Source organism: Silene latifolia, chromosome 1, assembly GCF_048544455.1.
Source record: "Silene latifolia isolate original U9 population chromosome 1, ASM4854445v1, whole genome shotgun sequence".
Classification (NCBI taxonomy): Eukaryota; Viridiplantae; Streptophyta; class Magnoliopsida; order Caryophyllales; family Caryophyllaceae; genus Silene; species Silene latifolia.
In genome coordinates, this window is record NC_133526.1 from 10,945,866 (window position 1) to 10,964,336 (window position 18,471).

Below are 18,471 nucleotides of genomic sequence, written 5' to 3' on the forward strand. Positions count from 1 at the left end.
AATACATCCTTATATGTCTTTTCTTTTTGAGAAGGAATTGGTGAAAGGCTTATACCCAAACATTGCTTTGGTTCCTCTGAAATGCTACTATAGTTGCATTGTTATAATTGATTAAGGCTATATTTCACTCTTGAAACTTGTAGTAATGATAGAATGAGTTGTATGCGGATCTAATTAGATGAGGTTATATTGAACAAAGATAGGTGTTGGGTGTTAGGTTGCTCTTTGTTATACAGTTATGTAATAAAGGGATTGAATCTTTCTTTGTTGTAATGAATTTCATGTAAGTGGTAAGCTTAGACTAGAGTTGTTAGTTGTTCATGCACAAAAACTTGATTTACCTTGGAAGTTAGGAGGTTTTGGCATTTATTAGATGGAGAGGATAATAGGTGTTGCGCAGTAAGGAAAACTGTTGGTTGATACTTTGATTGTATTTGTTTTCGGATACAAGTGAGGTTTGATGAAATAATAGGCCGAGACTTTGGACGGAATTAATAGTTGTTGTGCAGGAGGGTGTAGATTCAGACTTCTTTGAAAGTGTTATTTTCAGATGGTTAAGGTCGTTTTGAGGTTGTGGTAAACATAATACATCACATAAAATGTGCACAAAAATATATATTAGATAGTTTCGTTGAGTATTTTCAGTTATGTTTCATGTTTTTATTGATTTAGTTATTATTGTTGTATCTAATCATCATTTATTGATACGAAGAGAGTTAAGTATGGTCAGTGCAGTTCCCTGGCATGCTGCCTTGTGCGGTGACAATTGTGTTATTGCATAGTGCGTTGTCAGATCGGGAAAAAAAAAAGAATTGTAGTTGGCAGGCCTGAACATTAGAACAGGTTGTATGCAGGTGCCCATCTACCTGTTATGCAACGTTGTTTGCTAGCGGTTGTTAGATTATATATTGTGTTATTAAGGAGTGGGTGTTGTTTGTTGAATTTGTTGTCTAAGAAAAAAATATACAACCTGTGTTATACTTGGTTTTTTATAACAGGGGCTAGAGGTTAATGGTTTGTGGAGTTAGGTGGTCAGAAAATGCTTGAATTAATAGGAGCAAAGTGCATTAAACATAATCTTCTGCAGTATTAAAAAAGAAGACATAAGTTATAATGTGGCTTTGGTTTTATAAGTGAAGGAAAAACAGTATATTGGCTCATTTTATATATAATTGTGATTTATTTTTATTGTATTTGTTGTTCTTTAAACATGCAGTAGTCTTATATGAGACCGTTTTAAATATTTTTGTTTTCTCATTAGACTATAGTGTTAACAAGTAAAAGAAAATATTTTTATTGTATTTGTTGTTCTTTAAACATGCAGTAGTCTTATATATAATTGTGATTTAATTTTATTGTTTTTGTTGTTCTTTAAACATGCACATAAACTATTTATAGTGTACTTGATCTATGAACATGAAATTTTGAACCATTTATATTCGTGTTGGATCAAATGTAAAACTTATGTGTTCCTCAGTTCCTCATATACGATAGTCTAATTATAAGTTAATGGGCTAAAGATGTGTGGGTGTCTTATATAAGTCTTGCTAATGGGTTGTCTTCAAATTTTTTTTTTTTTTTTGACAGCAACAAATAGCATAGCTTACAAAAGAGTCTCATATAAGTTAATGTGCTAATCATTGTTAATTTCTCAATTCAGACATGGCCAGCACTGCTCCACCAAAAGGAAGAGCAGCAGCTGCTACAAGTCTTTGCCAGAGAAGGACAGCGGGTGTAGGTGCAGCTGGCGGTGCTTCAGGGACAATGCTTCAATTTTATGCAGACGATGCCCCTGGTTTCAAGATATCTCCTATTCTCGTACTTATGATGAGCTTCGGGTTTATTGCCTTTGTCGCCTTGCTTCATGAAGTTGATAAGCTCTGGTTGGTAACCAGCAAAACTGAAGAGCTCACATGCTATATGGAGTTCGGCTTTAAATTTTAGAGAATTTTCGTATTTCTTGTGTCGTGTACTTCACTTTTGTACTAAAAGAGTAGAGTTGCTCGGTTATGGAAATCGTTCTAAAAGACTACAACCAGGGTGATATATCAACATTTTCTTTCACCACCACTGTAGCTTGATTAGTTGAATCCAATGTAAAATAGTTGATTGTCGCATAAGATGACTGGAAATCTATATCTATCTATACATCTATACACCTTACTAAAATATGAATAAGACATGTTACTATTTCTATTGAATAGTGTTTCTTTTCTTTCTTCTGCTATCTGCTTTCTTCATGCTTAGCTATCATCTCCAAGATCTAATGAACAAAAAAAAAAAAAAATAATGATGAAATTACATCCCCTGGCTTTATGAGATTGTGATGATCTAATTGTATTTTTGAAGCAGGAGGTTGATGGTGGATGTTAGGGGTAAATTGTGATGGGGATTGATGGTCGAGAAAATAATTGATGTGAGTTGAGAGGTTTCACTTCAGGTTTGTTTTTATTCCCTAATTTAGTAAATCATTGTGTTGTCTGAAATTGATGATGATGGTCACTTTAATTAGGGTTTATATTTGATGTCATCGTATTAAGTTGCTGGCTAGAGAAATAGAACAACATCAATAACAAGAGGATCTCCACAAAGGTGGTATACACAAACAACAAGATGATGAGGTAATTTATCATTTGATTTGTTTAATTTCATGTATTATACCGAATAATAATGCTGGTGTTTTTTAATTCGATTACTTCATATGTTCGTTGTCATATAACTGAATGTTATTTGACTGTTAAATCTCCGTTTTCTGGAGATGTTAGACCGAATGTTGTGTAAAAGGAACCCTAATGATTTAGTGAGTGTCGATGGAGTGGAGGAGTTTGATTATTTGATGTGGGTATGTATATTCTAGGCGAGTTGCGACCGTGTATCGGTAAATCATGAGGTTAAACAATATAGAGGGGTCTTAAAATCAACATCAAAAGCGATATCTCACTGCCAATCTTAAACTCCCTTTAACTTTTGACATACGGTTAAACCACAAAGGTATCATCGGCTTAGTTGAAGATGACCCAGATCTTGGCAAGGCTCAAAGTTCATTATTAATCTATTTATCAATTATTTTTTCCTTTAGTATATTATGTTCACTAAAGAAAGTCATTTATAGCTCCATAGTATGTAATGAGCAATTAAACCGATGATATTAATTTGCTCTTCATTCTCTTGTACATTAGATTTCGTTAAATAATGCTGCCTGCTAATTTCACTTTGAAACCCAATACTAATGGCAGTTTCATCAATCCGTGGCGGGCTTAATCAGTTTGGAGCTGATTAAGTTTATTGATCAAATAATCAATAATCAATTGGAGCTAATTTTGGTTTTCTTTTGATTAAATATAGCAGGATAGTATTTCGGGTGTTTTCTGACTTTTCGAGATAGTACTGGGCATGTACTCATGTACAACAACTTCCTGTAAGCTCATCATGGTATCAAACATGACTGTTTTCTAATGTTTTGAAGATCACCATTGGCTTATTGGTTTTAGATGACAAGTGTTTGATTTTGATGTTAATGTTAGCATGTGTTTTGCAGGAATGCTGCTGAGATTATGAATGCTAACAAGCCTCAAAGTATGATACTCATTTACAAAGTCCCTTGTTCTTCTTTTGTTTATGAGGTGTTATTTGAGTTTGATATTGGTTTAATTAAAGTTTATAAGCCTTAGTTTGTTTTTCTCATTTTCAGATTCTACGCACCACTCATCACTTACCAAGCGGTGGCGACGTCTGAAGAAAGTTGCCGCCTGTCTTCTATAAATCTTCGAATCAAGTTGATGCGGAGAGATCAGGCCATCAGGGACAATCTAATGATTAATATTACGTAAGCTTTGAATGTGCCATGTTCTGTTATTTGTAGATGTTTTTTTAATGCTTATTACGTGCTCTCATTTTTAATGGCCTAGATTTCTGTTAGGGTGTTCTTGATATTCTTTATTTGAAAGAATTAAAGAATCATAGGTAGTATACATATTCGTAATTTGATCTCATTGTCTTGTCTTGGTAACGGAATGTGTTAAAAAAGTTCTTGATGGAGGCCCTATAGCCTTTTATTCATCTATGATATGCACTAGATATGCACTATTTAAGAGCTTTTAATTGCTTTGAATGATATTTGTATCTGGGTTTTAAACTCATAAGGTCCTGTTCTTGTTGTGGTTCTTAGGGGTTTATGAGTATAGATATTAGTTGAGGGTAGGCAGTAATGGGTTAGAGGGAATAATGACCAATATGTGTATTTGTTGAATTAAAAAATAATTTGGCGAGCTTAGGGTAGACGAGGGCACGAGGCTTGGACTTTTAGATGTTTAGAACAAGAAACCAGCTTGATGTTTGATTGGAATTTACGGTAGTTCTTTATTGCACGCGCAGATGAGAGTGTGTTCTGGCAATTGACGATGAGAAAGTAGTCGTATTGACCCTTGAGTTTGGAATGGGTCTCAAAATGAATAAAGGTTATTCCTCTACAATGCAGGTGTGCTGGTTTTGAATGATAACTATATGTTGTAGCAGCTAAGTCACCTAGAATGACACTAATATAGAGCCTTTGAATATTGGTTTAGGACATTGTCAATGGGTAAATCTTACTGGGAAATTATAACACGTTGACTTACATAGAGTCATAAATAAGATTTACATTGAGGGAGAGACACTTAGCAAGCAAGCTTGATTGTAAGGACTTAAAATAATTGCACGTGGGGATTCTAGATCACGGTAATAGACCATTAGGCCATACAACCATGAACCCTTGATAGTGTAGTAGTTGAGTTGCAATGTCTTCTGTTTAAACTTATAATACTGCCTACAGAATGAAATCTAGCGGTAAGCACTGTCTTTAACCTTTTACTATACCGCCCATTAGCATGACTGGTCATATATATGTCCATTGATATTTAAATGAATTTATATTTTGACATGGCTCATTAGTAGTAAGTGCTAACTGCTTTTATTATGCAACATTGCCATTGAATTTCTAAAATTCATGGACTTTAATCTGGTTGTTCGGGTTTATAGTAAAACTACGTTCTACGCCGATAAGAAAATTTGAATGAACTCGTTTTTTTATTCGCCCACCAATCTATCATACCCACAAAGTAATGCATTTTTGTGCTTCAAGAGTGATCTTTGAATAGAAAATTAATATAGCTGGTAAACCAAAGGAAAGGGTGATTGATAAGGCTAAAGTCGTATCACCTTAATCAAAGTAAACCTAAACTACTACTAACAAAATAGCTAGCGGTAAGTCAGGGTCGAATCCACAGGGAGGCGGTGATTATCTAGTTTGTTTATATTTAAATCTGTCTTAAAGTAACCAATTTTGGGGGTTTGATTGTTTGTATGCTAATCAACTAATTGCAAGTAAATAAAAGATGAATAACAATAATATTAAAAGGTCTAGGGATCGGGTTCACTAGGTAATCAAAGGGTAGAATTTAATTCATTGATTGAGCAATTTATATTGTTGAAAGTCATATGATCGGTCGATTCAATATTTCTTTTAAATCTAATTTAACATGCGGTCGCTATCATTAAATTATCTCTATTCAATTATCGTGGCCTATACTAGTCTTAACCCGGTCGGTGATAATCCTAGTTTATGCAAGACTAATTAATCAATTCTGATCAGTAATTAACTAATTAGAAGTAGTACGATAATCAAACAACAATTAAGAGCAATTTAACAATCAATTCATAATAATCCCTTTTCTAACAACCTAGATCTCCTTTCACCCTAGATAAGAGATTTAGCTACGCATAATAGAAAGAAGAACAACAATAACATTAATAAGAAACATGATTGCAAGCATAAAAGATGAACAATGAAATAAATGACTAATAATAAAGGAAAGATTAAGAACAATACCGTCAATAGCTAGATCCGTAAGTAAGAACAATAAATAAACTAAACTAAGTATTTTAGAGAGTTTTCTAAGGTAGCTATACTAAACCTACTGAAAATAAAGCATAAAATAACCTAGGGTACGAGTTTTGGTATTTATAGCAATACATAACCGACTTAAGGAAAGTTGCGGGAATTATAAAACTGGAAGGTTCCTCGATCGAGCCAAGGGTGACTCGATCGAGGCACCAAAGTTCAAGAACACCCAACTCTCGACATTGCGAAATTTAGTTGATTAGGTTGGTTCCTCGATCGAGTCGAGAGTGACTCGATCGAGCATGAAGTTCCTCGATCGAGTCAAGGTTGACTCGATCGAGGCACCAATTTCCTGCTTCGCGCACTGAACTTCAAACGACCGCCATTTCTTCGTTACTTGTCAGAAACAAGCGATTTTTGCGGCGTTGGAAAGCTAAGAAGATAAGCTTTCACCTCCAATTGGAATCACTTGAAAATCTATTGTAGAACTTGAGATATGGCTCTTCAAAGGAGGCACTAATGATAAGAAGCTCTTTTCTTCGTGTTTTCTTCTTAACTTCTCTTCCTTCATTCTTATGGATTCTCGTGCCATGCTTCGTGTATCCCTTAATGCTCACTCCGCGATGCACATTTCATTCCTTTGCTCCTCAAATGCATCATTCCTGCATTAAACATCAAAAGGCGGAAGTATCGACATTCTAGCATAAAAGGCATGTAAATGATATAAACTAGCACGAAAACCGTATCAAAAGCAATTAAGGGGAGGCATAAATATGTATATAATTATGACTCATCAGTGATGTACTTGTACTCTTGATTTATTATACATAGCTGTATCAAAGGTGGAATAAATAATTTCATCGATCTTCTTCTTTTTGTTTTCGCCCTGTACTCAAAGGTTTATAAGTGACCTTTGATATATCACTCCAGAAATTATTACTTGTTTTCCTTTCAAATAAGTGACACAAATACATAGATTGAAAGTTACCCCATTGCAAAATGTTAAGTCCTTCGGCCAAAAAGTCATGTTTGACAAAAAAAAAAATTATTAAAGGTTGTGTTTTACAGACTTTTTTTTTAAAGGTGGTGTTTGGAATAATTTTTTTTTAAAAGGTTGTGTTTGACAAAAGACCCTTTTTTTATCCTAATTTTCATTTTAGTCATCTTCCTATGAGTATAAGCATCCTCCGAAGAATTCAAGTATTTTCCTCATAAATATGTGAAGACCAATTATCAACTTGAAGGGCCTGATCGACCAAAACTTGAGAAATTTCAAAGGCAACTTGGTAGGTTTCCTGAACTAACTCTATGAGAGAGTTGTGGAGGGGAAGTGTTTAACCTCAAAGGCAGTATTGTGATGAATTTCCTTCTTTATGATCATTTATTTACATTTATTTTTTAACACAAAGACTAAAGAAAATGGTAGTTATTGTCACTGGATGACAAGTGGAGAATTTATCCATAAGACCAGCCCAAAACCCCAAAACCCAATTAAAATAGTTAATACAATTGTACAATTTTTCTTTATTTTAATAACATAACTAGTCTTAAACCCGTGCAAATTGCACGAGTTTGTTGTTTTGTTGGTTGTAGCAAGGTGTGTTTATAGTGGTTGCTCTTTAACTAAAGTATCTATCGGGAGTATCTGAAATATGGCAATAATAAAGTTGTATCTATCGAGAGTATCTAAAATATGACAATAATAAAAATACAACAATAACTTCTCGAAAATTTCAAAGCATAACAAAAGTAGACAAATTTGAAAGAAAAAAAACAACAATAATCATAAGTAAATTGTACTATAACTTCTCGAAAACTTCTTTATACACTACGTTATGATTTTTAAAACTTGTTACTATGATAAAAAAAATACAAATATTCGAGATCAAGTTTTATTGATAATTTAAATTGAGTTATAAGATGATAATAAGGTTTTAAGTCTGGCTTATAATTTCATTTGTAATTAGCATAAATGATACATAAATACATTAGAGTCTATTTGTTGAGTAATTGTTGTACAATACTAGTGTAGTTCCCATGCTACAGCACGGTACTTTTTAGATTTATTTTATAAAGAGATATTATCAATTAAATTATTTGCATAAATGAAGTATACTTTTAATTTAATGTTATAATCTACTAAATATAATATTAATAAGAGGTGGAAAAAAAAGTTTACTACCATAAGAAGACCTTTTAAGTTAAATTATTTTTTTACTATTAAAAATAACACAATAATTTTATACCATTACATGCAACTAATTTATGACATTAATAGTACAATTATTAAGTTGTATAATTTTATTAAAACGCGTATTGACCTTAAAACAAAAAGCAGTAAAAACTATTCCCCACGTCGAAAAAGACGATTTACGAATTATTAAAATAATGTTTTCACTTTTTTATTTCTAATAGAAAATACATAAGTGTTTTTACATCCTTCAAAAAATAGTCCATATTACTAAGACAAAAATTTACATAATAAATAACTGATGATTTCTTACAAAAGAGGTAACATATAAATATAATATAAATTTAAATTTATACGAAATCAAATTCACTCATCTATCTAATAATATGACATGTGAGTCCAAAATTATGGGCTATTAATAACTTTTACTTTGATAGATGAGATAGAAAAAGTGGGCTACGTATAAGGTTCACAATTTACAATCTATCAAATCTTGTTGTGTTAGTAGTATCCTGAAAAATAGGCCCAATTAAGATGAAGTCTCTTTAGGCGGGAAAACTAAGAGAATTTTTATTCTCTTAGAAGTAGGGGGGATGCCCTCTTATTAGCTAAATTTACGTCTCAACTTTGCCTTGTTACTCAAGCGGCTTAAAATCTTCAGCTTATATACGATGAAATAAAATTATTCGGATGAAAATCAACAAAAAGCTAGTGAAACTACATGATGGGTATAAATAGTGTTAGACCGTTGCAAATTGTTGAGCGCATTTTTTCATTTAGTCAAACCCGTTCTTAGATATTAAGTCATTTCGGTTTGGGTTGACTCGGTGACATGTAAAATTTTATGAGTCGTAATCTCAATAACAAAATGGTCTTTCAATACAATTAATCTTGCTGAAGACGGGTTGGAGCAAGTGACGGATAATGTCACTCACAAAACGAATAGGGGGGACAAGGTGGGGGCACCCCCATGTGTTTCCCTCTCTCCTCTATTTGGGTCATTTGTGAGGGAAAATGGTATCTGTCACTCCAAAGTGACGGATACGTGCCGTCACAAATGAGATTTTGTTCTTTCAATAATTTAGTTAGAGACCGCTATAATTTTTTTTCTAAAAAAAAAAATAACTTGTCAGATCGAGTTAGATTTACGGGTGGTATTAATTTTTCACAAAATCTCATTTAAATGCTTAGATATTAGCAGAAGACTTGTCTTATTTATGCAAGTGGTAGATTATTTAACCCGTGTTAATCTTAAAACGAATATACCAATCTTTAAAAAGACTTATTGTCAAATTTTAACAGATTAGATTCATATGGCATGGTAAACACTCATATTTTGGATCAAATTATATAATCCTATTACTCTTTTCATGGTTTAGATAAGAATCCATTCATTTATAATTTACCCATAACAAACTTATTAAAATCCTGTTCACCCTATTACCCAACTTTTCTCAATTTTTTACCCTATTTCTCTCACGCCTCACCTTTTTGTTATTCACATTTGACCCTCACAAAATACAAAACCTTTTCTTCAAATCCTACTTATTTTCACTCTATTCATCCTTTCTCTCACTTCTCTCCTTCATCACCTTCCTCACCCCATCTTCACCAAGTTCAACTAATGAAATCAAATTCTCAAGTGTCACTTTATTTTTATTTTTTTAAAAAAAGTATTCATTGTTTGAGATGGAAGATTATTGATCTAGTGATTGATAAGCATCAAAGAGTGAGATGTATATACTTTTTAATTTTTTTTTCTGTGATTTTAAAAGACATTATTCTGATTTGAATTTTTTTTCTCTTAATTTACATCTTTCGATTTTTTTCCGTTTAAGCTATTTCTTTTTTTTTCAATAATATATTTGTATACTAATGAATTTAGTAATGTTTATTATTTCATTTCTATTAATTAGTGATATTGTAATTTTTGAAAATGATTTATAGTGTTTGGCAGAAATTGATCACTAAATTAGTATTTCACTATTAAAATGTAATTTTTTTTATTTAAACATTTGATTATTTTTCTTTATATAATATATATATAGAGAGGTACGATCTAATGAGTCCCTTACCTCATTTAAGTCCTTAAGTCCCTCTAAGGGCCATTGGATGGACTAAATGGAAGATTGAGATGAATTTGATTACAAGCCATTAAAAAGAAAAGGAAAAAAATGTGGATGGTTGGATTGAGATGGATGGTAGAGATTGAAAATTACCAAAAAAAAATTACCACTAATCAAATTTCTACACACTAATTAATTTTTCTTTCTCTCTCTAGCCCCTAATTAATCAGTTTTGAGTTTTAGATTTCAGAAGTGTAAATGTAATGTTGTATGAGTTTTACAAGTGTAAATGTGACGGAAATATAATTTTAACATTTTACAAGTGTAAATGTGAGGTTTTACGAGTGTAAATGTAACATTTTAAAAGTGTAAATTTGATTTTTTGTGACGGAAATTTTGAATTTATATAATTTTAACATTTTACAAGTGTAAATGTGAGGTTTTACGAGTGTAAATGTAACATTTTAAGAGTGTAAATTTGTTTTTTTGTGACGGAAATTTTGAATTTATATAATTTTAACATTTTACAAGTGTAAATGTGAGGTTTTACGAGTGTAAATGTAACATTTTAAGAGTGTAAATTTGTTTTTTGTGACGGAAATTTTGAATTTATATAATCTTAACATTTTACAAGTGTAAATGTGAGGTTTCACAGTGTAAATGTAACATTTTAAGAGTGTGAATTTGTTTTTTTGTGACGGAAATTTTGAATTTATATAATTTTAACATTTTACAAGTGTAAATGTGAGGTTTTACGAGTGTAAATGTAACATTTTAAGAGTGTAAATTTGATTTTTTGTGACGGAAATTTTGAATTTATATAATCTTAACATTTTAAAAGTGTAAATGTGAGGTTTTACGAGTGTAAATGTAACATTTTAAGAGTGTAAATTTGATTTTTTTGTGACGGAAATTTTGAATTTATATAATTTTAACATTTTACAAGTGTAAATGTGAGGTTTTACGAGTGTAAATGTAACATTTTAAGAGTGTAAATTTGTTTTTTTGTGACGGAAATTTTGAATTTACATAATTTTAACATTTTACAAGTGTAAATGTGAGATTTTACGAGTGTAAATGTAATATTTTAAGAGTGTAAATTTATTTTTTTGTGACGGAAATTTTGAATTTATATAATTTTAACATTTTACAAGTGTAAATGTGATGTTTTACGAGTGTAAATGTAACATTTTAAGAGTGTAAATTTGATTTTTTAGTCAATTTGAAGGTTTTAGATTGTAAATTTTGTCCTTTGAGTGTGAATTTGGTCCTTTATAACTGTAACTTTGTCTTTTACGAGTAAAACTTTAGTCCGACTACCAAAAAATGTCACCATCAACTTTGTCCTTTACGAGTAAAACTTTAGTCCGACTACCAAAAAATGTCACCATCGTCGTCCTTCCCCACCAACTCATATGCACAAAAAATATGAGTGCAAATTTATATAATTTTAACGAGTGTAAATGTAAAGAAATAAAAGTGTAAATGTAAAGAAATACGAGTGTAAATGTTAAGAAATACGACTGTAAATGTTAAGAAATATGAGTGTAAATTTAAAGAAATACGAGTGTAAATGTGAGGAGATACAAGTGTAAATTTAAGAGAAATACGAGTGTAAATGTGAGGAGATACAAGTGTAAATTTAAATAATAACGAGTGTAAATGTGAGGAAATACAAGTGTAAATGTAAAAATTATGAGTGTAAATGTAAAGAAATACGAGTGTAATTGTAAAGACATACTTCCTCCATTCAACTCCACTCTACCACTTTACTTTTTCACGTTTGCCAACGCGTGTTTTACGCGGTAAATATCGTTAGCTACGTATTTGCAGAAATTATAAAAGTTAGATATTTTTAATGTACTCGTAAAGACGAATCAAACAAGATCTCACATGAATATATTTTCACTTATGTATTGAGAGAAAATTGAAATTGAATGTTAAGGTATGAATAGTGTAGAAAATAGAAAGTGGTAGAGTGGAGTTGAATGGAGGAAGTATGAGTGTAAATGTAAAGAAATACGAGTGTAAATGTGAGGAAATACAAGTGTAAATGTAAAAATTATGAGTGTAAATGTAAAGAAATACGAGTGTAATTGTAAAGACATATGAGTGTAAATGTAAAGAAATAAGTGTGTAAATGTAAATAAATATAAGTGTAAGTTTAAAGAAATACGAGTGTGACTGTAAAAGAACAAAAAAACCCAGATCTGAAACTAGTGTAAATGTGAGGAAATAAGAGTGTAATTGTGAGGAAATACAAGTGTAAACTCAAGAAATACGAGTGTAAATGTGAGGAAATACGAGTGTAAATTTAAAGAAATGCGAGTGTAAATGTGAGGAAATAAAGTGTAAATTTAAAGAAATGCGAGTATAAATGTGATACAAGTGTAAATTTAACAAGACAAAGTGATATTTAAAATACGAAATCTGAAAAATTGTACTCATACTTCCTATTTTCTAGATCTGGATTTGAATATGAATAAAACGGACAACTAACAAAACACCATCTTTTTATGTTATTATAACACCACTTTAATAAAAAAAAATGAATTAAGCAAAGGACAACAAACACAAGCAGTAAAAGAAACACACTAAAGAAAAGACCAATAAAATCAAACACAATAAAAAAGACCACACTTACAAAAACAACAAAATTAACCACCAACCAACCTTTATATATAATAATAAAACTACTTCAAAATCACCAACGTTATTGAAAACAAACAATAAATTCAGAACCCCACCCACCCACCAACATTCACGTGAATGTTGAAGAACCCCAACCACCAACGTACTGCTTCTTATTTCAAAATCAAGAGAAAACTACTTCTTATTTCAGATCTGGGAAGGGAGAAAGAAAAAAAAAAAAAAAAAAAAAAGAAAAGAGGAGGAGCGGCAGTGGTGGCCGTGAGTGGTGGGTGTTCAGATCCGTTGAGGGAGACGACATAAGGAGTTGATGGTGGTCGAAGGTAGGTGGTGCGTCGGCGTCGGCAGTAGTGTGGTGTGGTGATGTTGTCGGAGTCGGAGTTGTGTTCGGGTGGTTAGTGGAGACGGCAGGAGGAGGTGGTAGTGTAGAGGAGAGGGTAGTTGGGTTGTGGTGGGTGGTGTCGGGTTGTGGGTCGCAGATCTGGTGGTGGTGGCGGGGTTGTGGTGGTTGTTGGCAGTGGGCTCCGGTGAAGACAGCGGGAAAAGGAAGGTGTTTTGGGGTGTTGTTTTTTGGGTCAGTCGCGTTTTTTTGGGGGATGTGTGGTGGGCGTGGGGTGGGTGTCGGTGTGGGTGGTGGCGGGCGTTGGGGTGTGGCTCAGATCTGGAGTGGTGAGGGTGGTGGGTCGGTGGTGGTGCGGTTGGTGGGCGTGGGTAGGTGGCGGTGGAGGTGGTCGGGTAGGTGAGGAAGAGGAAGAGGGGGAATTTTTTTTTTTTGAATTATTTGGTTTTTGAATTTTGTTGGATTTTTGAGAGCAATTGAGTTTTTTTGGTTTTTAGAGAGATGAGGGGGAGGATAATTATGAGATGAGAGAGAAGTGAGTGGAAAAAGAAGGGTTTTATAGTGAAATTAGGGTTTGATTAGTGAAGGTAGTGAGGGAAAGGGATTAATTAGGATTGATCCCCTAATTTTAGCACTAATCCCTCCCTTTTCCCTTTCAATCTCTCAACCCCTCATCTCATCTTTTCAATGGCCCTAAAGAGGACTTAGGGACTCAATGAAATTGGGTGGACTCACTTGATCTCTTCTATATATATATATATATATATATATATATATATATATATATATATATATATATATAGAGAGAGAGAGAGAGAGAGAGAGAGAGGTAAGATCTAATGAGTCCTCCTTCCCAATTGAGTCCATAAGTCCTTCTAAGGGCCATTGGATGGACTCATTAGATGGTTGAGATGAATTTGATTAATGGCTATTAAAAAGAAAAGGAAAAAAATGTGGATGGTTGGATTGAGATGGGTGGTTGAGATTGAAAATTACCAAAAAAAATTATCACTAATCAAATTTCTATACACTAATTAATTTTTCTTTCTCTCTCTAGCCCCTAATTAATCAGTTTTGAGTTTTAGATTTCAGAAGTGTAAATGTAATGTTGTATGAGGTTTACAAGTGTAAATGTGACGGAAATTTTGAATTTATATAATTTTAATATTTTACAAGTGTAAATGTGATGTTTTAAGAGTGTAAATGTAACATTTTAAGAGTGTAAATTTGTTTTTTTGTGACGGAAATTTTGAATTTATATAATTTTAACATTTTACAAGTGTAAATTTGATGTTTTAAGAGTGTAAATGTAACATTTTAAGAGTGTAAATTTGTTTTTTTTTGTGACGGAAATTTTGAATTTGTATAATTTTAACATTTTACAAGTGTAAATGTGATGTTTTACGAGTGTAAATGTAACATTTTAAGAGTGTAAATTTGATTTTTTTGTGACGGAAATTTTGAATTTATATAATTTTAACATTTTACAAGTGTAAATGTGATGTTTTACGAGTGTAAATGTAACATTTTAAGAGTGTAAATTTGATTTTTTGTGACGGAAATTTTGAATTTATATAATTTTAACATTTTACAAGTGTAAATGTGGTGTTTTATGAGTGTAAATGTAACAATTTAAGAGTGTAAATTTGATTTTTGTGACGGAAATTTTGAATTTATATAATTTTAACATTTTACAAGTGTAAATTTGATTTTTTGTGACGGAAATTTTGAATTTATATAATTTTAACATTTTACAAGTGTAAATTTGATGTTTTAAGAGTGTAAATGTAACATTTTAAGAGTGTAACTTTGATTTTTTGTGACGGAAATTTTGAATTTATATAATTTTTAACATTTTACAAGTGTAAATGTGATGTTTTAAGAGTGTAAATGTAACATTTTAAGAGTGTAAATTTGATTTTTTGTGACGGAAATTTTGAATTTATATAATTTTAACATTTTACAAGTGTAAATTTGATGTTTTAAGAGTGTAAATGTAACATTTTAAGAGTGTAAATTTGTTGTTTTAGTCAATTTGAAGGTTTTAGAGTGTAAATTTTGTCCTTTGAGTGTGAATTTGGTCCTTTATAAGTGTAACTTTGTCCTTTACGAGTAAAACTTTAGTCCGACTACCAAAAAACTCCACCATCAACTTTGTCCTTTACGAGTAAAACTTTAGTCCGACTACCAAAAAATGCCACCATCATCGTCCCTCCCCACCAACTCATATCCACAAAAAATATGAGTGCAAATTTATATAATTTTAACGAGTGTAAATGTAAAGAAATACGAGTGTAAATGTAAAGAAATAAGAGTGTAAATGTTAAGAAATACGACTGTAAATATTAAGAAATATGAGTGTAAATTTAAAGAAATACGAGTGTAAATGTGAGGAGATACAAGTGTAAATATAAGAGAAATACGAGTGTAAATGTGAGGAGATACAAGTGTAAATTTAAATAAAAACGAGTGTAAATGTGAGGAAATACAAGTGTAAATGTAAAAATTATGAGTGTAAATGTAAAGAAATACAAGTGTAAATGTAAAGAAATACGAGTGTAAATGTTAACAAAAACTATGAGTGCAAATCTATATACTTTTAACTGAGTGTAAATATACAGATATACGAGTGTAAATGTAAAGAAATATGAGCGTAAATGTAAAAAATATGAGTGTAAATGTAAAGAAATACAAGTGTAATCATGAAGAAATATGAGTATAACTCAAAAAAATAAATAGATCTGAAATCAGCCACAATAACAAATGAAAAAAAGAAAAAAAAAAAAAAAAGTAAGAACAACAACAACGAAACAACAAGACCAAAATATTTTGGAAAAGAAAAAAAAAAGAAATAGAAAAGAATAAAAACCAAACAAACGACATATGAACACAAACAAACACATATGAACACAAAAGCACAAACTGAGAACAAAGAAAATATGAGAACAACAACGCACTCCAACATCAACTAGAAAGAAAATATGAGAACAAATCTGGAAATAAAACAAAAACACCGCAAAAACAACGACACAACCAACGACACAACCGCCTCTATCCAGCCACCACCAACCACCGCAAAAACGCAATCCAACACTACTGTAGCCGTCTCAGATCGCGTTTTTTTTTTTTTGGTTTCTTTCCAGATCTCGTTTATTGGTATTTGTGGTGTTAGTGGTTGTTGTTGGTGGTGGTGCGTGAGCGTGGCGGTGGGAGAAAGGGTGGAAGGTGGTTGGGCTGGTGGAGGTGTGGGGCTCGGATCTGGCCAAAAAGGGAGAAAGGGAGGGAGATGGTCGGGCTAATGGTGGATATAAGGGTGTTGTTGGCGTGTGGTGGTGCGTGGTTTGGTGGAGCTGGGGTCGTGGTGGTGAGCCGCGTGGTGTTATTAGGCTGTGGTGGTAGATCTGACTTTTGGGGGTTTTTTTGTTTATGGTGGTAGGTGGTGGTGGCAGAGGTGGTGGATTTGTGGGTAGGCGGTGGTTGTGACTGGTGGAGCCGCGGCGGTCAAGAGGGTCGAGGCAGGGGAGGGAGCTCAAGGTGGGCCGGTGGGGGTAGAATAAGGCTCGTGGTGGTCGTGGGTTGTTGGGCGTGGGTGGGTGGCGGTGGGTGGGGTGGTCGGTGGTAAGGCTGAGAGGAGGGAATTTATTTTTTGATTTTTTGAATTTTTTGAATTTTGGATTTTTTTGGTTTTCTGATTTTTTTTGGTTTTTAGAGAGATGTGGATGATGATATTTGTGTGATAGGAGAGAGAAGTGGGTGGAAAAAGAATGGTTATATAGTGAAATTAATGGTTGATTAGTGAGGTAGTGAGAGAGAGTGTCTTACATTAGCATTAATCCCTTCTTTTTGCACTAATCCCTTCCTTTTTTCCCTTCAATCTCAACCCCTCATCCCATCTTTTCAATGGTCCTAAAGAGGACTTATGGACTCAATGGATCTTGGTGGACTCACCTGATCCTTCCTCTATATATATATATATATATATATATATATATATATAGAGTGAGCATCCCATGAGTCTAGCATCTTAGATGAGTCTAGCATATCAATAAGGACCATTGGATCAACAAGATCCAACAGCCCTCACTCTTCCACGTCACCCCCTATCAATCTGCAAAATTATAAAATTAAACACTGCCTCTTTCACGTCTCATTATTGTCATAAATTTTATCTCTCTACAAGTATTCTCTCCCCCTCTCTCTCTAAACACCAAATCATCAATTATTCAACAAAAAAAATGTACGATCTATTCCTTGAACCGCCTCTTTTTCCAAAAAACTTTAAAAATCAAACGAAATTTTCATTAAAATCAAGCGAAGATCTTCAAAAAAGTCTAGTTAAGATTATATTAGATCGGTTTATCGCATAAAGAAGAGGTATAAATCGCTCTCAATTTTCGTTATATTTTACAAAAATTTCGTTGTGATTTTTGTTATTTCAGGTTGTTGTTGTTGTTGTTGTTGTTGATGATGATGATGATGATAATTGTTATCGTTATATTAGAATTTAATAAATCGCTCTCAATTTTCGTTATATTTTACAAGAATTTGTCAACTGATTTCTGTTCAATTTTGATTTTCGTTTTCAACAAAAAAAATTAGGGTTAGTGTTGTGCTTAAAGTGATTAATTGATTTTTAGTCCTAATTTGTATGTGTTCATATTGTTGTTGTCGATTGTTCATACTATTAACTTTGATTGTATTGTTCATAGTGTTTGTGCAAAAATTAGGGTTATGACCTGATGAAATTGTGCAGTAGTTTTAATTTGTGGTTTTTAATTTACGGTTGAATTATGTATTAATGTGTGATTTTGTGGATTGTTAAATAGTTTTATAATATCATTTTTATATTCTTCGCTGTCGATTCTATGTATTCATAGTATTTGTCAAAAAGCTAGGGTTACGACATTATGAAATTCATAACTGGATTTATTTTCATGAAATTGAGCGGAAACTGTCGCGATTAAATTAGCTTTTGTAAAATTTTCAACACATGTTACTGTAATATTGTTACTGTAACAATATTACTGCATCACATTATTGTATGGTGATTTTGCAAAAGTATAACTGGACTTGATTTCAAGAAAATTGGGGTAAATTTGGGGATTAAATTTTCATAAGATATTTGACGCATGTTACAAGATCATTATTCTTTGTAACATTATTCTGATAACATTGACACTAACATTGTTACTTTGTAACATTGATACTGTAACATTATTACTACACAAGATGATGCAGTTATTATTGAGCAAAGGTCAATATTTTTTTAATCGAACTTGCAATATTATTATAACATTATATATTGGATGTTGTAACATCATAAAATAATATTGTGTGCTTTTGTCCA

General features: G+C 32.2%; 1 long non-coding RNA gene across 1 annotated transcript in view; it reads right to left on the reverse strand.

The window, feature by feature from the left end:
* Positions 1–18,471, reverse strand: part of LOC141598464 (uncharacterized) — a 162,048-nt gene that overhangs the window by 85,740 nt on the left and 57,837 nt on the right. The gene's annotated exons all lie outside the window — the stretch shown is intronic.